Source organism: Ovis aries, chromosome 2 (genome assembly GCF_016772045.2).
Source record: "Ovis aries strain OAR_USU_Benz2616 breed Rambouillet chromosome 2, ARS-UI_Ramb_v3.0, whole genome shotgun sequence".
In the NCBI taxonomy this organism is placed as follows: Eukaryota; Metazoa; Chordata; class Mammalia; order Artiodactyla; family Bovidae; genus Ovis; species Ovis aries.
The window spans coordinates 61,545,051-61,558,427 of NC_056055.1; the positions used below are offsets into that span (position 1 = coordinate 61,545,051).

The 13,377-nt window shown below is 37.9% G+C and overlaps 1 pseudogene; it reads left to right on the forward strand.

The window, feature by feature from the left end:
- Positions 1–4,748: 4,748 nt before the first annotated feature.
- On the forward strand, positions 4,749–5,398 carry LOC101121827 (high mobility group protein B1-like; annotated as a pseudogene).
- Positions 5,399–13,377: the final 7,979 nt, after the last annotated feature.

Genomic DNA, 13,377 nt, shown 5'->3' on the forward strand with positions numbered 1-13,377 from the left:
GAGCCCCCCAAAATAAAGTCAGCCACTGTTTCCACTGTTTCCCCATCTATTTGCCATGAAGTGGTGGGACTGGATGCCATGATTTTAGTTTTCTGAATGTTGAGCTTTAAGCCAACTTTTTCACTCTCCTCTTTCACTTTCATCAAGAGGCTCTTTAGTTCCTCTTCACTTTCTGTCATAAGGGTGGTGTCATCTGCATATCTGAGGTTATTGATATTTCCCCCTGCAATCATTGATTCAAGCTTGTGCTTCATCCAGTCCAGCATTTCACATGATGTACTCTGCATATAAGTTAAATAAGCAAGGTGACAATATACAGCCTTGACTAAATCTTTTCCCAATTTGGAACTAGTCTGTTGTTCCATATCCGCTTCTAAGTGTTGCTTCTTAACCTGCATACAGATTTCTCAGAATGTAGGTAAGGTGGTCTGGTATTCCCATCTCTTTAAAAATTTTCCACAGTTGTGATCCACACAGTCAAAGGCTTTAGTGTAGTCAATGAAGCAGAAGTCCTTTATTCTTTCTCCTAATTTATCTTACTTTCAGCCTCTTTTCTGTTTTTCTTTTCCTTCTGCCCAGCCTACCTTGATCCTTCCTTCTCCCATTCTTTGCTCAATGAAACCACATTCCTTCACATCAAGAAATTGGATGAACTTGACCTCACCTCTGGTAGGCTGCAGTCCATGGGGTCGTGAAGAGTTGGACACGACTGAGCGACTACACTTTCACTTTTCACTTTCATGCATTGGAGAAGGAAATGGCAACCCATTCCAGTGTTCTTGCCTGGAGAATCCCAGGCACGGGGAAGCCTGGTGGGCTGCCATCTATGGGGTCACACAGAGTCGGACAGGACTGAAGTGACTTAGCAGCAGCTGAAGTGACTTAGCATATGTATGTAAATCCATAAACATGCATATAAACCTTATCCCTCTCTGTTGCCTGGATATGAGCTGAATTGTGCCCCCTCCCCCAATTCATATGTTGAAGTCCTAACCCCCAGTCCTCACAGTGTGACTGTATTAGACAGAATCTTTAAGCAATTAAGTTAAAATGAGATAATTAGCATGGGCCCTAAGCCAGTATGACTGGTAATTTTATAAGAAGAGATTAGGACATAGACACACGGAGAAAGACCTTGGGAAAACATAGCAGGGAAAGACAGCTTCCTAAAAGCCAAGCAGAGAAGTTTCCAAAGAAACTAACCCTGCCAACATCTTGACTCATACTTCCAGCTTCCAGGACTATAAGAAATAAACTTAGGTTGTTTAACTCACAAAGTTTGTGGTACTTTGTTAATGGAGCCCTAGTAAACTACTGGAATATACTTCCCAATCCCAACCCACAATAATCTCACTATGCTGTCAGTGTGTAGCTAAGTTGGCTCACACAGTGTTAGCCTTGTTCATTCTCAGGGCTTCCATGGTGTCTCAGACAGTAAAGAATCTGCCTGAAATGCAGGAGACCTGGGTTCAATCCCTGGGTTGGGAAGATACTCCAGAGAAGGGAATGGCTAATACTCCAGTATTAGCTCATTTTTTCATTATAGTCCTAGATCTCTGTTCTGAGATCGAGTTCCAAACACATGGAACTGGCTATTTGACCCAATTTTTGTGTAAGCAGTTATCTATCCAGTACCTTTGGATGGGCACCAGAAATTCTATCTTCCCACCCCTAATATTGTCCTCTAGCTCTGCTACTTTCTTTGTGTTAAAACAAGGGTTTAAAGCGAATATTAACTAACAAAAAAGAGCAAGTCATTTAGGACACTTTAGCTTGACTAGCGGAGAAGGCAATAGCAACCCACTTCAGTAGTCTTGCCTGGAGAATCCCATGGACAGAGGAGCCTGGTAGGCTGCAGTCCACGGGGTCGCTGAGTCAGACACAACTGAGTGACTTCACTTTCACTTTTCACTTCATGCATTGGAGAAGGAAATGGCAACCCACTCCAGTGTTCTTGCCTGGAGAATCCCAGGGATGGCAGAGGCTGGTAGGCTGCCATCTATGGGGTCGCACAGAGTCAGACACGACTGATGTGACTTAGTAGCAGCAGCAGCTTGACTAGAATTAGTCTATCAGAGAGTCAGCAAAATACAACCTGTGAGCCAAATCCAACTGGAAATCTGCTTTGTAAATAAAGTTTTATTCATAGACAGTCATTCATATACATACTATATATGGTTGATTTCACACTACAATAGCAGAATTGAATAATAGCAAAAGAAACCATATGGCCCACAAAGCCTAAAATATTTACAGTCTAGTCCTTTACAGAAAAAGTTTGCAGGCTCCTGATCTAGACAAGTGTAAGCTCCCCTGGTCAGAGAGCAGAGAACTTGTTCAGGAATGGGTGATACCTTGGCAATACTTCTCTACAAGCAAACCAGCTGAGGATTTCCCTATGAGTGGAGTAGTAACAGACCCACTCTGTGATTAGTACACTTTGTCCCAACTTTTATGATCTTTTTATCTTCTTAATATAAAGTGTTTCAGAAAGATTTATTTCTGCCTTTCAACCTTATCTACCACTGTTTCTTCTTCTCTGAAATCAGAGTAAGAGGTGTCCTCTCACCATACTTTGTATTTTCCAATCTATCACCGGTGTCGACAATGTTTCCTCTACAGAATTACATGTCCTTCAAGCCTCATCTTGCAAAGTTCCTCACCGGAATTCTGATCTACTTTGGAACTCCATAAAACACTTCTTTTAGTTGGAGAAGTGCTGAACTCCATTCTAATGTATATATAATTTTCTCTACTATTGGATTGTGAGCTCTTTGGGGATGGAGACAAATATCCTGTGTTTCCTCTATAAGGACTTCATTGTTTTTCAAATAGTAAATGTGGTATCAATGACCATTAAATTTCTAGCCGCATTTCTGCACAGTGACTCACAAAATGCATGCTTCCAATTGCCAGATAGTAGTCTGGAAGTACATCAATACATGTTAAAAACTAAAGTTGGAAACTTAGAAAAGTAATTTAGTAAAATAATGCTTTAAAAACCATACTTTTGGTATACCAGGTAATCAAAAGACAATACATGCTTTGGGAAAGGAAATCATCTTTTTCCAACTAACTTTCATTTTAAAATAGACTGCAAGCTCCCTCATTTAGAAATAGAGTTCAGAACACTTGGAGAGCTTTTGTAAACTTTTGTTTCCTATCTGTCTTGGTTGAGTTGTCCAAAAACAGACTCTTGAGGCAATGTTTTAAGTGCTAGTGGTTTCTTGGGGAAGTAAGAAGAAAACAGTAAGGGAGTTGGGGTATGAAGCAAAGAAGGAATGAAGAGCAATTAGAGGGTACACTCAGTGATTGAAACTTAATTTTACTTCAGCAATTCTGGGAGCCAGTGTGAAAATTCTTGAGTTATCCCATCCAAGGAACAAGGGAGCTACGGTGTCTATACACTTCAATCTGTCTGTAGTTGAGGGTTGCTTCCAAGGGTATAGAAATTCTATTCTGCTGGGTAGGTGAAAAGCAGGATCTAGTGGCTGAGTGAAGTGAAGTGAAGTGAAGTCGCTCAGCCGTGTCCGACTCTTAGCAACCCCATGGACTGTAGCCTACCGGGCTCCTCTGTCCATGGGATTTTCCAGGCATGAATACTGGAGTGGGTTGCCATTTCCTTCTCCAGGGGAACTTCCCGACCCAGGGATCGAACCCGGGTCTCCCACATTGTAGTCAGACGCTTTACTGTCTGAGCCACAAGGGAAGCCCTAGTGGCTAAAGTTAAAATATATATATATATATATATCCTCAGGTAATTAAGTGTAAATACTAGCAATTGAAGAGAGCTTGTATGTCCTACAGTGGCGATGGCAAGGAGTTATAGGCAGAGCATCAACATCGTCTGTTAGGCTAACTTTGAGTATTTAGTAAATGCTCATGTATTTATTGAACAAGTAACTATTGGGGGCTTCTGTTCATGTCTCCAGCCACCAGGAAGGTGCTGGAGAGGAGTGGTAAGCAAAGGCAGATAATGCAGCCACACTGATACAGCCTTCATTCTAGTGGAGAAAACAGATAATAAATACATAAACCACCAAATAATAGAATTACAGACTGAAATAAATAACTTAAAGAAAAGAAACAGGAAGCTATAATAAAGAATAATCAGGATACAAACATAGATAATGTGGTGAGAAAAGACAGCTGTCAAAATAAGGGGCCTATACCAGACTAAGAACTAATTTCCCCCATTTCAAAGAAAACCAGTGCAGATTCTTTCTCTCTAGATAGATGGGAGTTTACAGAGATTTAGGGGCATTATCATCAAAAGTGAGTCAGATATGACTCCCTGTCTTAGTCCACTGGGACTACTCTAGCAAAATTACCAAAGACTGGGTATCTTCAATGCCTCACAGTTCTGGAGATTGGAAAGTCCAAGATCAAGACACTGCTAGGTTCAGGGTCTGAGGAGAGCCTGATTCCTGGTTCACAGATGGCCATCCTCTTACAGAGTCCTTATATGATGGAAGAAGCTAGGGAGCTCTTAGGAGACTCTTTTATAAGGGCATTAATCCCGTTCATAAGAGCTCATTCTTCATGGTCTAATCGCCTCCCAAAGTCTCCACCTCCAAATACTATCACACCAGAGAGAAGGTTTTAACATATGAATTCTGGGAGGACACAATCATTCAGTCTACAGCACTTTCATTCCCCTAAGACCCAGTGGGGAGAAAAACACTATCTCAGACAAGAGGGGAGGGCACGGGGCAACTCTGTGTCTCTCAGAGGAAAAATAATTAAACATGCGCAAAGGAGATCCTAAGAAGTTGAGAGGCAAAATGTCATCATATGCATTCTTTGTGCAAACTTGTCAGGAGGAGCACCGGAGGAAGTACCCAGATGCCTCAGTCAACTTCTCCAAGTTTTCTAAGAAGTGCTCAGAGAAGTGGAAGATCATGTCTGCTGAAGAGAAAGGAAAATTTGAAGACATGGCAAAGGCTGACAAGGCCTGTTATGAAAGAGAAATTAAAACTTACATCCATTCTAAAAGGGATACAAGTTTCAAGAAAGAAGTTCAAGTATCCCAATGCACTCAAGAGGCCTCCTTTGGCCTTTTTCTCGTTTTGTGCTTAATATTGCCCCAAAATCAAAGGTGAACATCCTTGCCTCTTCACTGGTGATGTTGCAAAGAAACTGGGAGTGATGTGGAATAATACCGCTGCAGATGCCAAGCAGACTTATGAGAAGAAGGCTACTAAGCTGAAGGAAAAGTACAAAAAGGATATTATTGCATAGCAAGCTGAAAGGAAGCCAGATGCAGCAAAAAAGGAAGTCGTCAAGGCTGAAAAAAGCAAGAAAAAAAACGAAGAGGAGGAAGATGAAGAGGATGAGGAGGAGGAAGAAGATGATGATAATGAATAAGTTGGTTCTAGTGCAGCTTTTATTCTTGTCTATAAAGCATTTAACCTCCCATTGTACACAATCCACTCCTTTTATAGAAAAAATTTGAAATGTAAAAAAAAAAAAAAAAAGATGAGGGTAATAATATCGATGCAGATAAAGGGAATGTTAAACAAGATTTAATATTACTGGAAGAATATTACTGGGGAAAAAAAGATATAATTCAGCTAGAACAACCAGTTTCCTATAGACGTCCAACACTGTATCTCTTCAAAAGTCTCTTGAGCAGGTCACAATCATCCTCACTAACCCTAAGTGAAAGGTATAGCCACACTTATGAACTTCTTAAAACCCAAAATCAACTCTGAAAGAAATCTAAAAGCTGATCCCAAGTGAATTAGACCCAACTGAACCTGACATCCTAGACACTAAAGTGTATATAGTAGTTTAGAATGCATCATTATGTCCATCAAATTGAATTAGCATTCTGAAGTTCCATAAAACTACACATAAGTTAAGCAGGTAACTATTACGCCTAAGAGATGTATCTTCAGTGAGCAAGCAGTGATATTTAAGCCAGATAAAATACTACTAGGTTGTTGAGAATAATTTTGGTCTTTAAAAATTGCCTTAAGAAATGCAGATGACTTGCTGAAGAAGCATATTCCTCCTTTATTTGGAAAGAGAAAACAGAGACTACTGCAAAGGAGGAACTCAGTGATCTTTTCCTTCTGGCTGGATAAAAATTGAATTTTATTACTATGAAGGTCAAGGTATCCTGAAAACATCAAAATTTCTTCTTTCTCAAAAACAGATTCTGTTACTCTGTGGTTAAAACCCAATTTTTACCTATATCCTCAAAAAGTCCCTTTAATTTTCCCAGTAGGATGGTTAGAAGGTTGGGGATCAGCTGCAAAGTATTTGTTCTCACTATGTGATCAGAAATAAGGCTCCGGTCTGCCTTTTATTATCTCCAACATGAAAATCTGATGCTCCTGGAACTTCCACCCGTGAAACACTGCATGTAATGGGAGACAACACAGAAGAGAGAGAAAGAGCCAGTGACGAGATTCAACTCTACCACTTCTGAGTCAAGTAGCCCTGGGCTTGTCTCTTAACCTCAATTAGGCTGTTTCTTCCTGTGTAAAATCTGAATAATAATGCCAACATTGTGAGAATTGAGTAAACTTGCCTAGTTCATTGTCTAGTGCAAAAAGTAACATTACTCCTGCTGCTGCTGCTAAATCGCTTCAGTCGTGTCCGACTCTGCATGACCCCATAGACGGCAGCCCACCAGGCTCCCCCATCCCTGGGATTCTCCAGGAAAGAACACAGGAGTGGGTTGCCATTTCATTCTCCAATGCATGAAAGAGAAAAGTGAAAGGGAAGTCGCTCAGTCCTGTCGGACCCTCAACGACCCCATGGACTGCAGCCTTCCAGGCTCCTCTTCCATGGGATTTTCCAGGCAAGAGTACTAGCATTTGTCATATAATTGTTGAGATTGAAGGACAATAATTTTGGACAAACATTTACAAAAGAATTCTAACCATAATTTTTTACTGCTATAAAACAGAGAAAGTTATTCAGTTTTTATGTGAGTCGGGATCCATCTATCTGCTTACTCCAACCCACTATGGTCAGCAAATCTTCAGTGTTGTATTGATTCCTGCATCCACCATCTGTCTGTATATTACATACCCAAGTGTGGTAACCAGCCTCTAACACGATGTCCAATGATTATTGTCTACTGATGTTCATGCCCTTGTATAGTTTCCTCCCATGATGACTGTATAGCCAATAGGATATTGTGGAAATGATAGTGTGACTTCCAAAACTGATTCATAAAAGACATTTTTGTTTCAGCCTTGTTCCCTCTTGAATCACTTATTCTGGAGCAAGCCAGCTGCCAAGTCAGGATGATACTTAGCAGCCTATGCGGAGGTTCACAAGCTGAGGAATTGAAGCCTCTTGAAGAGACGGACACAACTGAGAGACTTCCCTTTCACTTTTCACTTTCATGCATTGGAGAAGGAAACGGCAACCCACTCCAGCGTTGTTGCCTGGAGAATCCCAGGGACAGGGGAGCCTGGTGGGCTGCCATCTATGGGGTCGCACAGAGTTGGACATGACTGAAGCGACTTAGCAGCAGCAGCAGCAACAACTAGGACTAACTTGCCAACAATGTGAGTGAGTCACCTAGAAACCAGATTCTCTAGTCCCAGTCAAGTCTTCTGATAAGTATAACCACAGCCGATTTCTTGACTGAAATCTCTTTCTGGGCCAGAATTACCTAAACTACTCCCAAACTTCTAACACACAGTAATTGTGGGGGGGGGGGGGGGAGTTTGTCATTGTTTTAAGCCAACTTTTGAAGGAATTTGTCACTCAGCAATAGATAACTAATAAACTATGCAAAATCTCATTCATTCACTCAACAAAATCAATGTGTTTTCTATCAGTAGTGAGTGAAGTGTATCAATGGTACAAAGCAGTCCATAATATCCTTGGTATCTGAAGTGACATGAAAGTCATATCAGAGTGCAATGATCACAGTTGCTCCAACCTATTCCTTAAATAGAAGGTAGAAAGCATTTAGCTTTCATCATCACTAAATAGGGGATTTATTTCCAAATATTGATAGCTCTATTAATAATATTAATATCACTATGCTCAAAGAAAAATAACATTTACATATCTTTACTATTATTTCACATAAAATTCTACCGTTAGCTCTCTATAGTAATAAACAGATACCAATTTGAATACTAGATAAGTTGTCTAGTAGCTGCACAACCCTGAAACAATAACTTAACATTTCTGAATCTCATATTCATCTTCTGCAAAATGTAATTCAATTCACATCATAAAGAACTGATGTGAAAATCAGGGATATAATTCATGACACAAATTGTACACTTCATAAGTGAAAGCAAATAATCACGATCACTTCCAAAATCAATGTAAGAGTTCTTGAATTGGACAGTGCTTTTACTTTTGAAACTGGCAAAAAATTAACCAGACTGATAATCTCATATTCAGTGAGGTTTGAGAAAAGGGCCTCTTTTACCTGCTGTGTCTGAGAATAAAACTGGTATAACATTTCTGATGGATAATGTGTCAAAAGCTATAAGAAACAATGCTCTTTGATTCAGCAATTCTATATCTAAAATGTATCTTTAAGAAATATCCTCAAGATATTTGGAAATGTGCCCCAAAATATATGTAAAAGATGTTCTTCACAGGATTATACAAAACATAAAAATTAGGAAAAACTTAAATTGTAACCAATGTAGAATTAATTAATTTGACTGAAATCTATGCCAGAATTACATGACCTGACTTATGAGTTGGACACAGAGACTTCTGGTTAAAGTTTGGTTTTTCTTCTTTCTTAAGAAAGACCCATTAAAATACTAGTCAAAAAATAATAAGTTTATAATCCCATACAGAAAGGAAAATAAGATTATGACTAAATGGATGAAAGAGTTCAACAAATTTCTGGTAGACATAAGCATGATATTGAAGCTAGACTATAACATGTATGAAAATTGGAAATGAGGAAAGAAAAATCTCTGGAAAGTTTCCGGACTCAGAGATTAAAGACATAATAAAGTGTAAAAGTAAGAAGTGAAGAAAAAAACAAGGAAGGTAATTTAAGATCCATATACAACATAGTAGCCTGCTTACTCACAAATTACAACCTTAACACAGGTACTCTGGCATATATCAAAGGCAAAAAATTCTCCTGGTCAGAACTGCTGTTGAGGATGAGTGAGTTAGAACCCCAGCAAATGTCCCCTTCATTCACACAAAGGGAGCTCCTCTAACAGTATAATAAGCTAGAGCTCCAACCACTCAAACCAAAAGAAAGTCTTTAAGTTTTCAACCTCCCAGATTGCTCTTAAGATCTCTTTTTTAAATATAAAACTAACCATATTTTCAACAAAAAATATGCATCATCAAAGAGGATGTTAAAGACAAATGCACTGAAAAACTGATTCCAGATTAACAGATAATTCAGAGAAGGAAAGTGAATTTCTTAAGTCCCTAATTGATATCTTCTAAGAGATACATGAAGTTATTACTTTCATGAAATGACAACATAATATTATGAAAAGGAAATATTAAAAAATGAAAGAATTCTTTAATATTAAAACCATAGTTTTAAGTATTAGAAGAATTCATGACTTTTGTTCAAAACCCAAAAGCAGTCAAAAGATAGATTAAAATTTTGACTATGTAACAATTTTTGAATATTTTCATGAAGAAACCATTATAAACAAAGTCAAAACAAAAATATGAGATAATATTTGCAACATATACCACAGACTAGATATAGCTTACTGATATATAAATCATATGTAACTATCAAGAAGAAAAAGACCAAAATCCCCCCCCCAGAAAAACAGGAAAAAGAGACAACCCATAGAAAGAAGAAAGGCAAATGACCATAATAATGAACCTCAATTTCACTACAGTAAAAAAATGCAAATTAAAACAACACTGAGATGACATTCTTACCTATGGAAATGATAAAAATCAAAAAAAGTTAACAATATACTCGGTTGTTAAAATTGAAGAGAAACAAACACTATCATACACTCCCGATGAGAACCAAAAATGGGTACCATCCTATGGAGGGATACCTGATACAAATATAATAAAGTTATATATGGGTTTTTCCTTTGGCTCAGCCATCTCATGTTTAGGTTTCCACCTGAAGATACACCAGTTCAAATACAAAACAATAGGTGCTCAAATCTGTGATTCACTGTAGAATAATAGGCAAAAACAAAGTGCTACCAGAATCGATCCAAACGCCCATCAGTCAAGACTGGTGGAAAATTATGGTGCATCAACCCAAAGGCAAACAATCTCTAAGAATTGGTATGGAATGATTTCTAGGATATATTATTTAGTGAAAAAGCAAGGTACAGAACAAGATATATGTTATACTACATTTTATACTAAAAAGAAAAAGAGGTGTCCAAAATGGACAGAAAACTTAAGTAGACATTTCACCAAAGAAGACAAACATATTACCTTCAGGCACATGAAAAGATGCTCAACAATGCTAATTATTAGAGAAATGCAAATCAAAACTACTTGAAGTGGGAATTACCTGGTGGTGCAGTGGTTAGGACTCTGCTTCCACTGCAGGAGGCACAGGTTCAATCCCTGGTTGGGGAACTAAGATCCTGCATGGTACGCAGGCAAAAAAAAGTACAATGAAGTATCACTTCAAAACAGTCAGAATGACAATCATTAAAAGGTCTACAAATAATAAATGTTGGAGAAGGTGTGGAGAAAATGGAACCTTTCTACACTGTTGGTAGGAATATAAATCGGTACAGCCACTATGAAGAACAGTAAGGATGTCCTGAAAAAAACTAAAAACAGAACCATCGTATGATCCTGCAATCCCATTCTTGGGCATATATCCAGAGAAAACTCTAATTTGAAAAGATATACACACCCCAGTGTTCACAGCAGAATAATTTACAATAGTCAAGACATGGAAACAACCACAATGCCCATCAACAGAGGAATGGATAAAGAACATATGGTACATAAATACAATGAAATATTACTCAGCCATAGAAAAGAATGAGATAATGCCATTTGCAGCAACATGGATAGACCCTGAGATGGTCATACTGAATGAAGTAAGACAGATAAAGACAAATACCATATGATACTGCTTATATGAAATCTAAAAAGGTGGTACAAATGAACTTATTTACAAAACAGAAATAGATTCACAGACATGGAAAACAAACATGTTTATCAAATGTGATAAACACACATTTATGGAGGAGATAAATTAGAAGCTTAGGATTAACATACAAACAGGAGTATATATAAAATAGGTAAAAAAAAAAAACACATTCTTACTGTATAGCACAAAAAACTAAACTCAGTATCTTGTAATAACCTATAATGGAAAAGAATCTGAAAAAGAATATGTACATTTGTATACATATATATATAATTGAATCACTTTGCTGTACAATTGAAACTAACCCAACTTTATAAATAAACTTTATTTCAATTTTTTAAAAACCTTTAAAAAAGAGAAAATAAGAATATCTATGCATGTGTGTGCACACGTGTACATTTATTTGATTAATTTTGTCAAAACAAACACAGTCAAGAATATAGTGACTAATGAAATGATGACCTCAAGGAGGTAGGTGGGAATGGGATAGGAAGGTTAAGTATGAAAGAAAGGTTTCTCTGAGCAATTATGTTTTGTATGAACCATGTTTATCAGTTAAAATTTAGTCATAAGACAAAGGCATACCAATTATTTGAACAGAGGTAATTTAATATGATGAATTGTTAACTATATAACTGAAAGGGTTCGAAAAACACAAATGTATCAGGACGACAAATAACTTCAGGGACTAGCTACCACCTTTAGGGCAGAAGAATAATGAGAGATGTTGGAATTATTAAGATTTAGAAATTATTCAAATTTAGAATTGTTCTGCTTGGCTGAAACTCCAAACCTCTAGCACAGGTCATTCCTGAGGTGGTGCTGAGGTCTCTGAGTTCAAAGGAAGGGCCCACGAGCAAGAGGGCTGAGGGAGGCTGGTTCTGCAAGTATTTAAAAAACTGCAAGTTGGATTCAACTGCTCCTATGGGATGACGAAGCATGGCTAGGGAGGCAAGCACAGAAACTGGAAGCTAATAAATAGCCCTACAAGGTAAAAACAGCAAAGGAGCAAAGTTCCATCTAACTCTTCTAGCTCTGCAGACTCCCTGTAGCATCACCTTTGGAAGATTATAGCAGAGAACCAGCTGGAAAAAAACAGAAATGTGGTTTATAGAATCCCAGCCCCAGCCTCACAAAGCAGAGTACAGAAGGCTGAGAATCAATAGCTTAATAACTGATGCAACATGTAAATGTTTTATATATTCAAAAATCAAATAAAAAGGAGAAAGCAAACCATAAAATTGAACACCAACAGAAACAAATGAATCTAACTGTATAAAATCAATAACCGCACAGAAATAGTATTATTTCAAGCACAGAAAACTGTTTATTCTTACTGTGATACATTGCAAGAACAAAAAAAAAATTGCAAAGATATGTAAAAATTCACTCAGTATGTTTATTGTTGATTGTAATACCGCACCTTAGAAATTAATTTGTGCATATTACAGGATAAAGCAAATAAGCATGTGAATGGTTTTGAGAACAAAGATTCTCAGTGTTGCAGAAAAGGCTTAGCAATATAAATTAAGCTTTTAAAAAATCTTATAATGTTAAATTTGAACTGGAAACAGTATGAATTTTTAAAAAGATGTTTTCCTAGTTCTATTTATAGGAAGGGCCTAGAACCAATGACAACTAGTAGTTGTCAGTGAACAAGCATTAAGATCTTGGTTTCTAAATACCACATCCCAGTAAAAGGAACCAGGGACCCTTGCAGAAATGGTTGATTACATATATGGGATACAGAAAATACTAGGCAATGTGGGCCATGTTGTATCAAAAAGTAAGAAATGTCCAAAGACAAGGTCAGTCACGAGAAAAAGACGCAGGGAGCTAGCTTGAATCAGCTTCCAGTGGTCAAATTCAGGACAATCTGCCTGAAAAAAATAGTTACTATTGATTATAACATTTTAAATAAAAAGCCCTTGAATTCACAGTGAAACTCAAAGTGAGAGAGCAAAGAGATAAAAACAAAGTTCTTCTCTGTAAAAGAATGTCTATTCATAAATGTATAAGGAATTACAGAAGTAGATAATCACCATTTTGCAACTTTCAATGTAACTGACTTCAGTTCAGTTCAGTTCAGTCGCTCAGTCGTGTCCGACTCTTTGCGACCCCATGAATCGCAGCACGCCAGGCCTCCCTGTCCATCCTCCAGGAGTTCACTCAGACTCACGTCCATCGAGTCCATGATGCCATCCAGCTGTCTCATCCTGGGTCGTCCCCTTCTCCTCCTGCCCCCAATCCCTCCCAGCATCAGAATCTTTTCCAATGAGTCATCCAAAGTACTGGAGCTTCAGCTTTAGCAT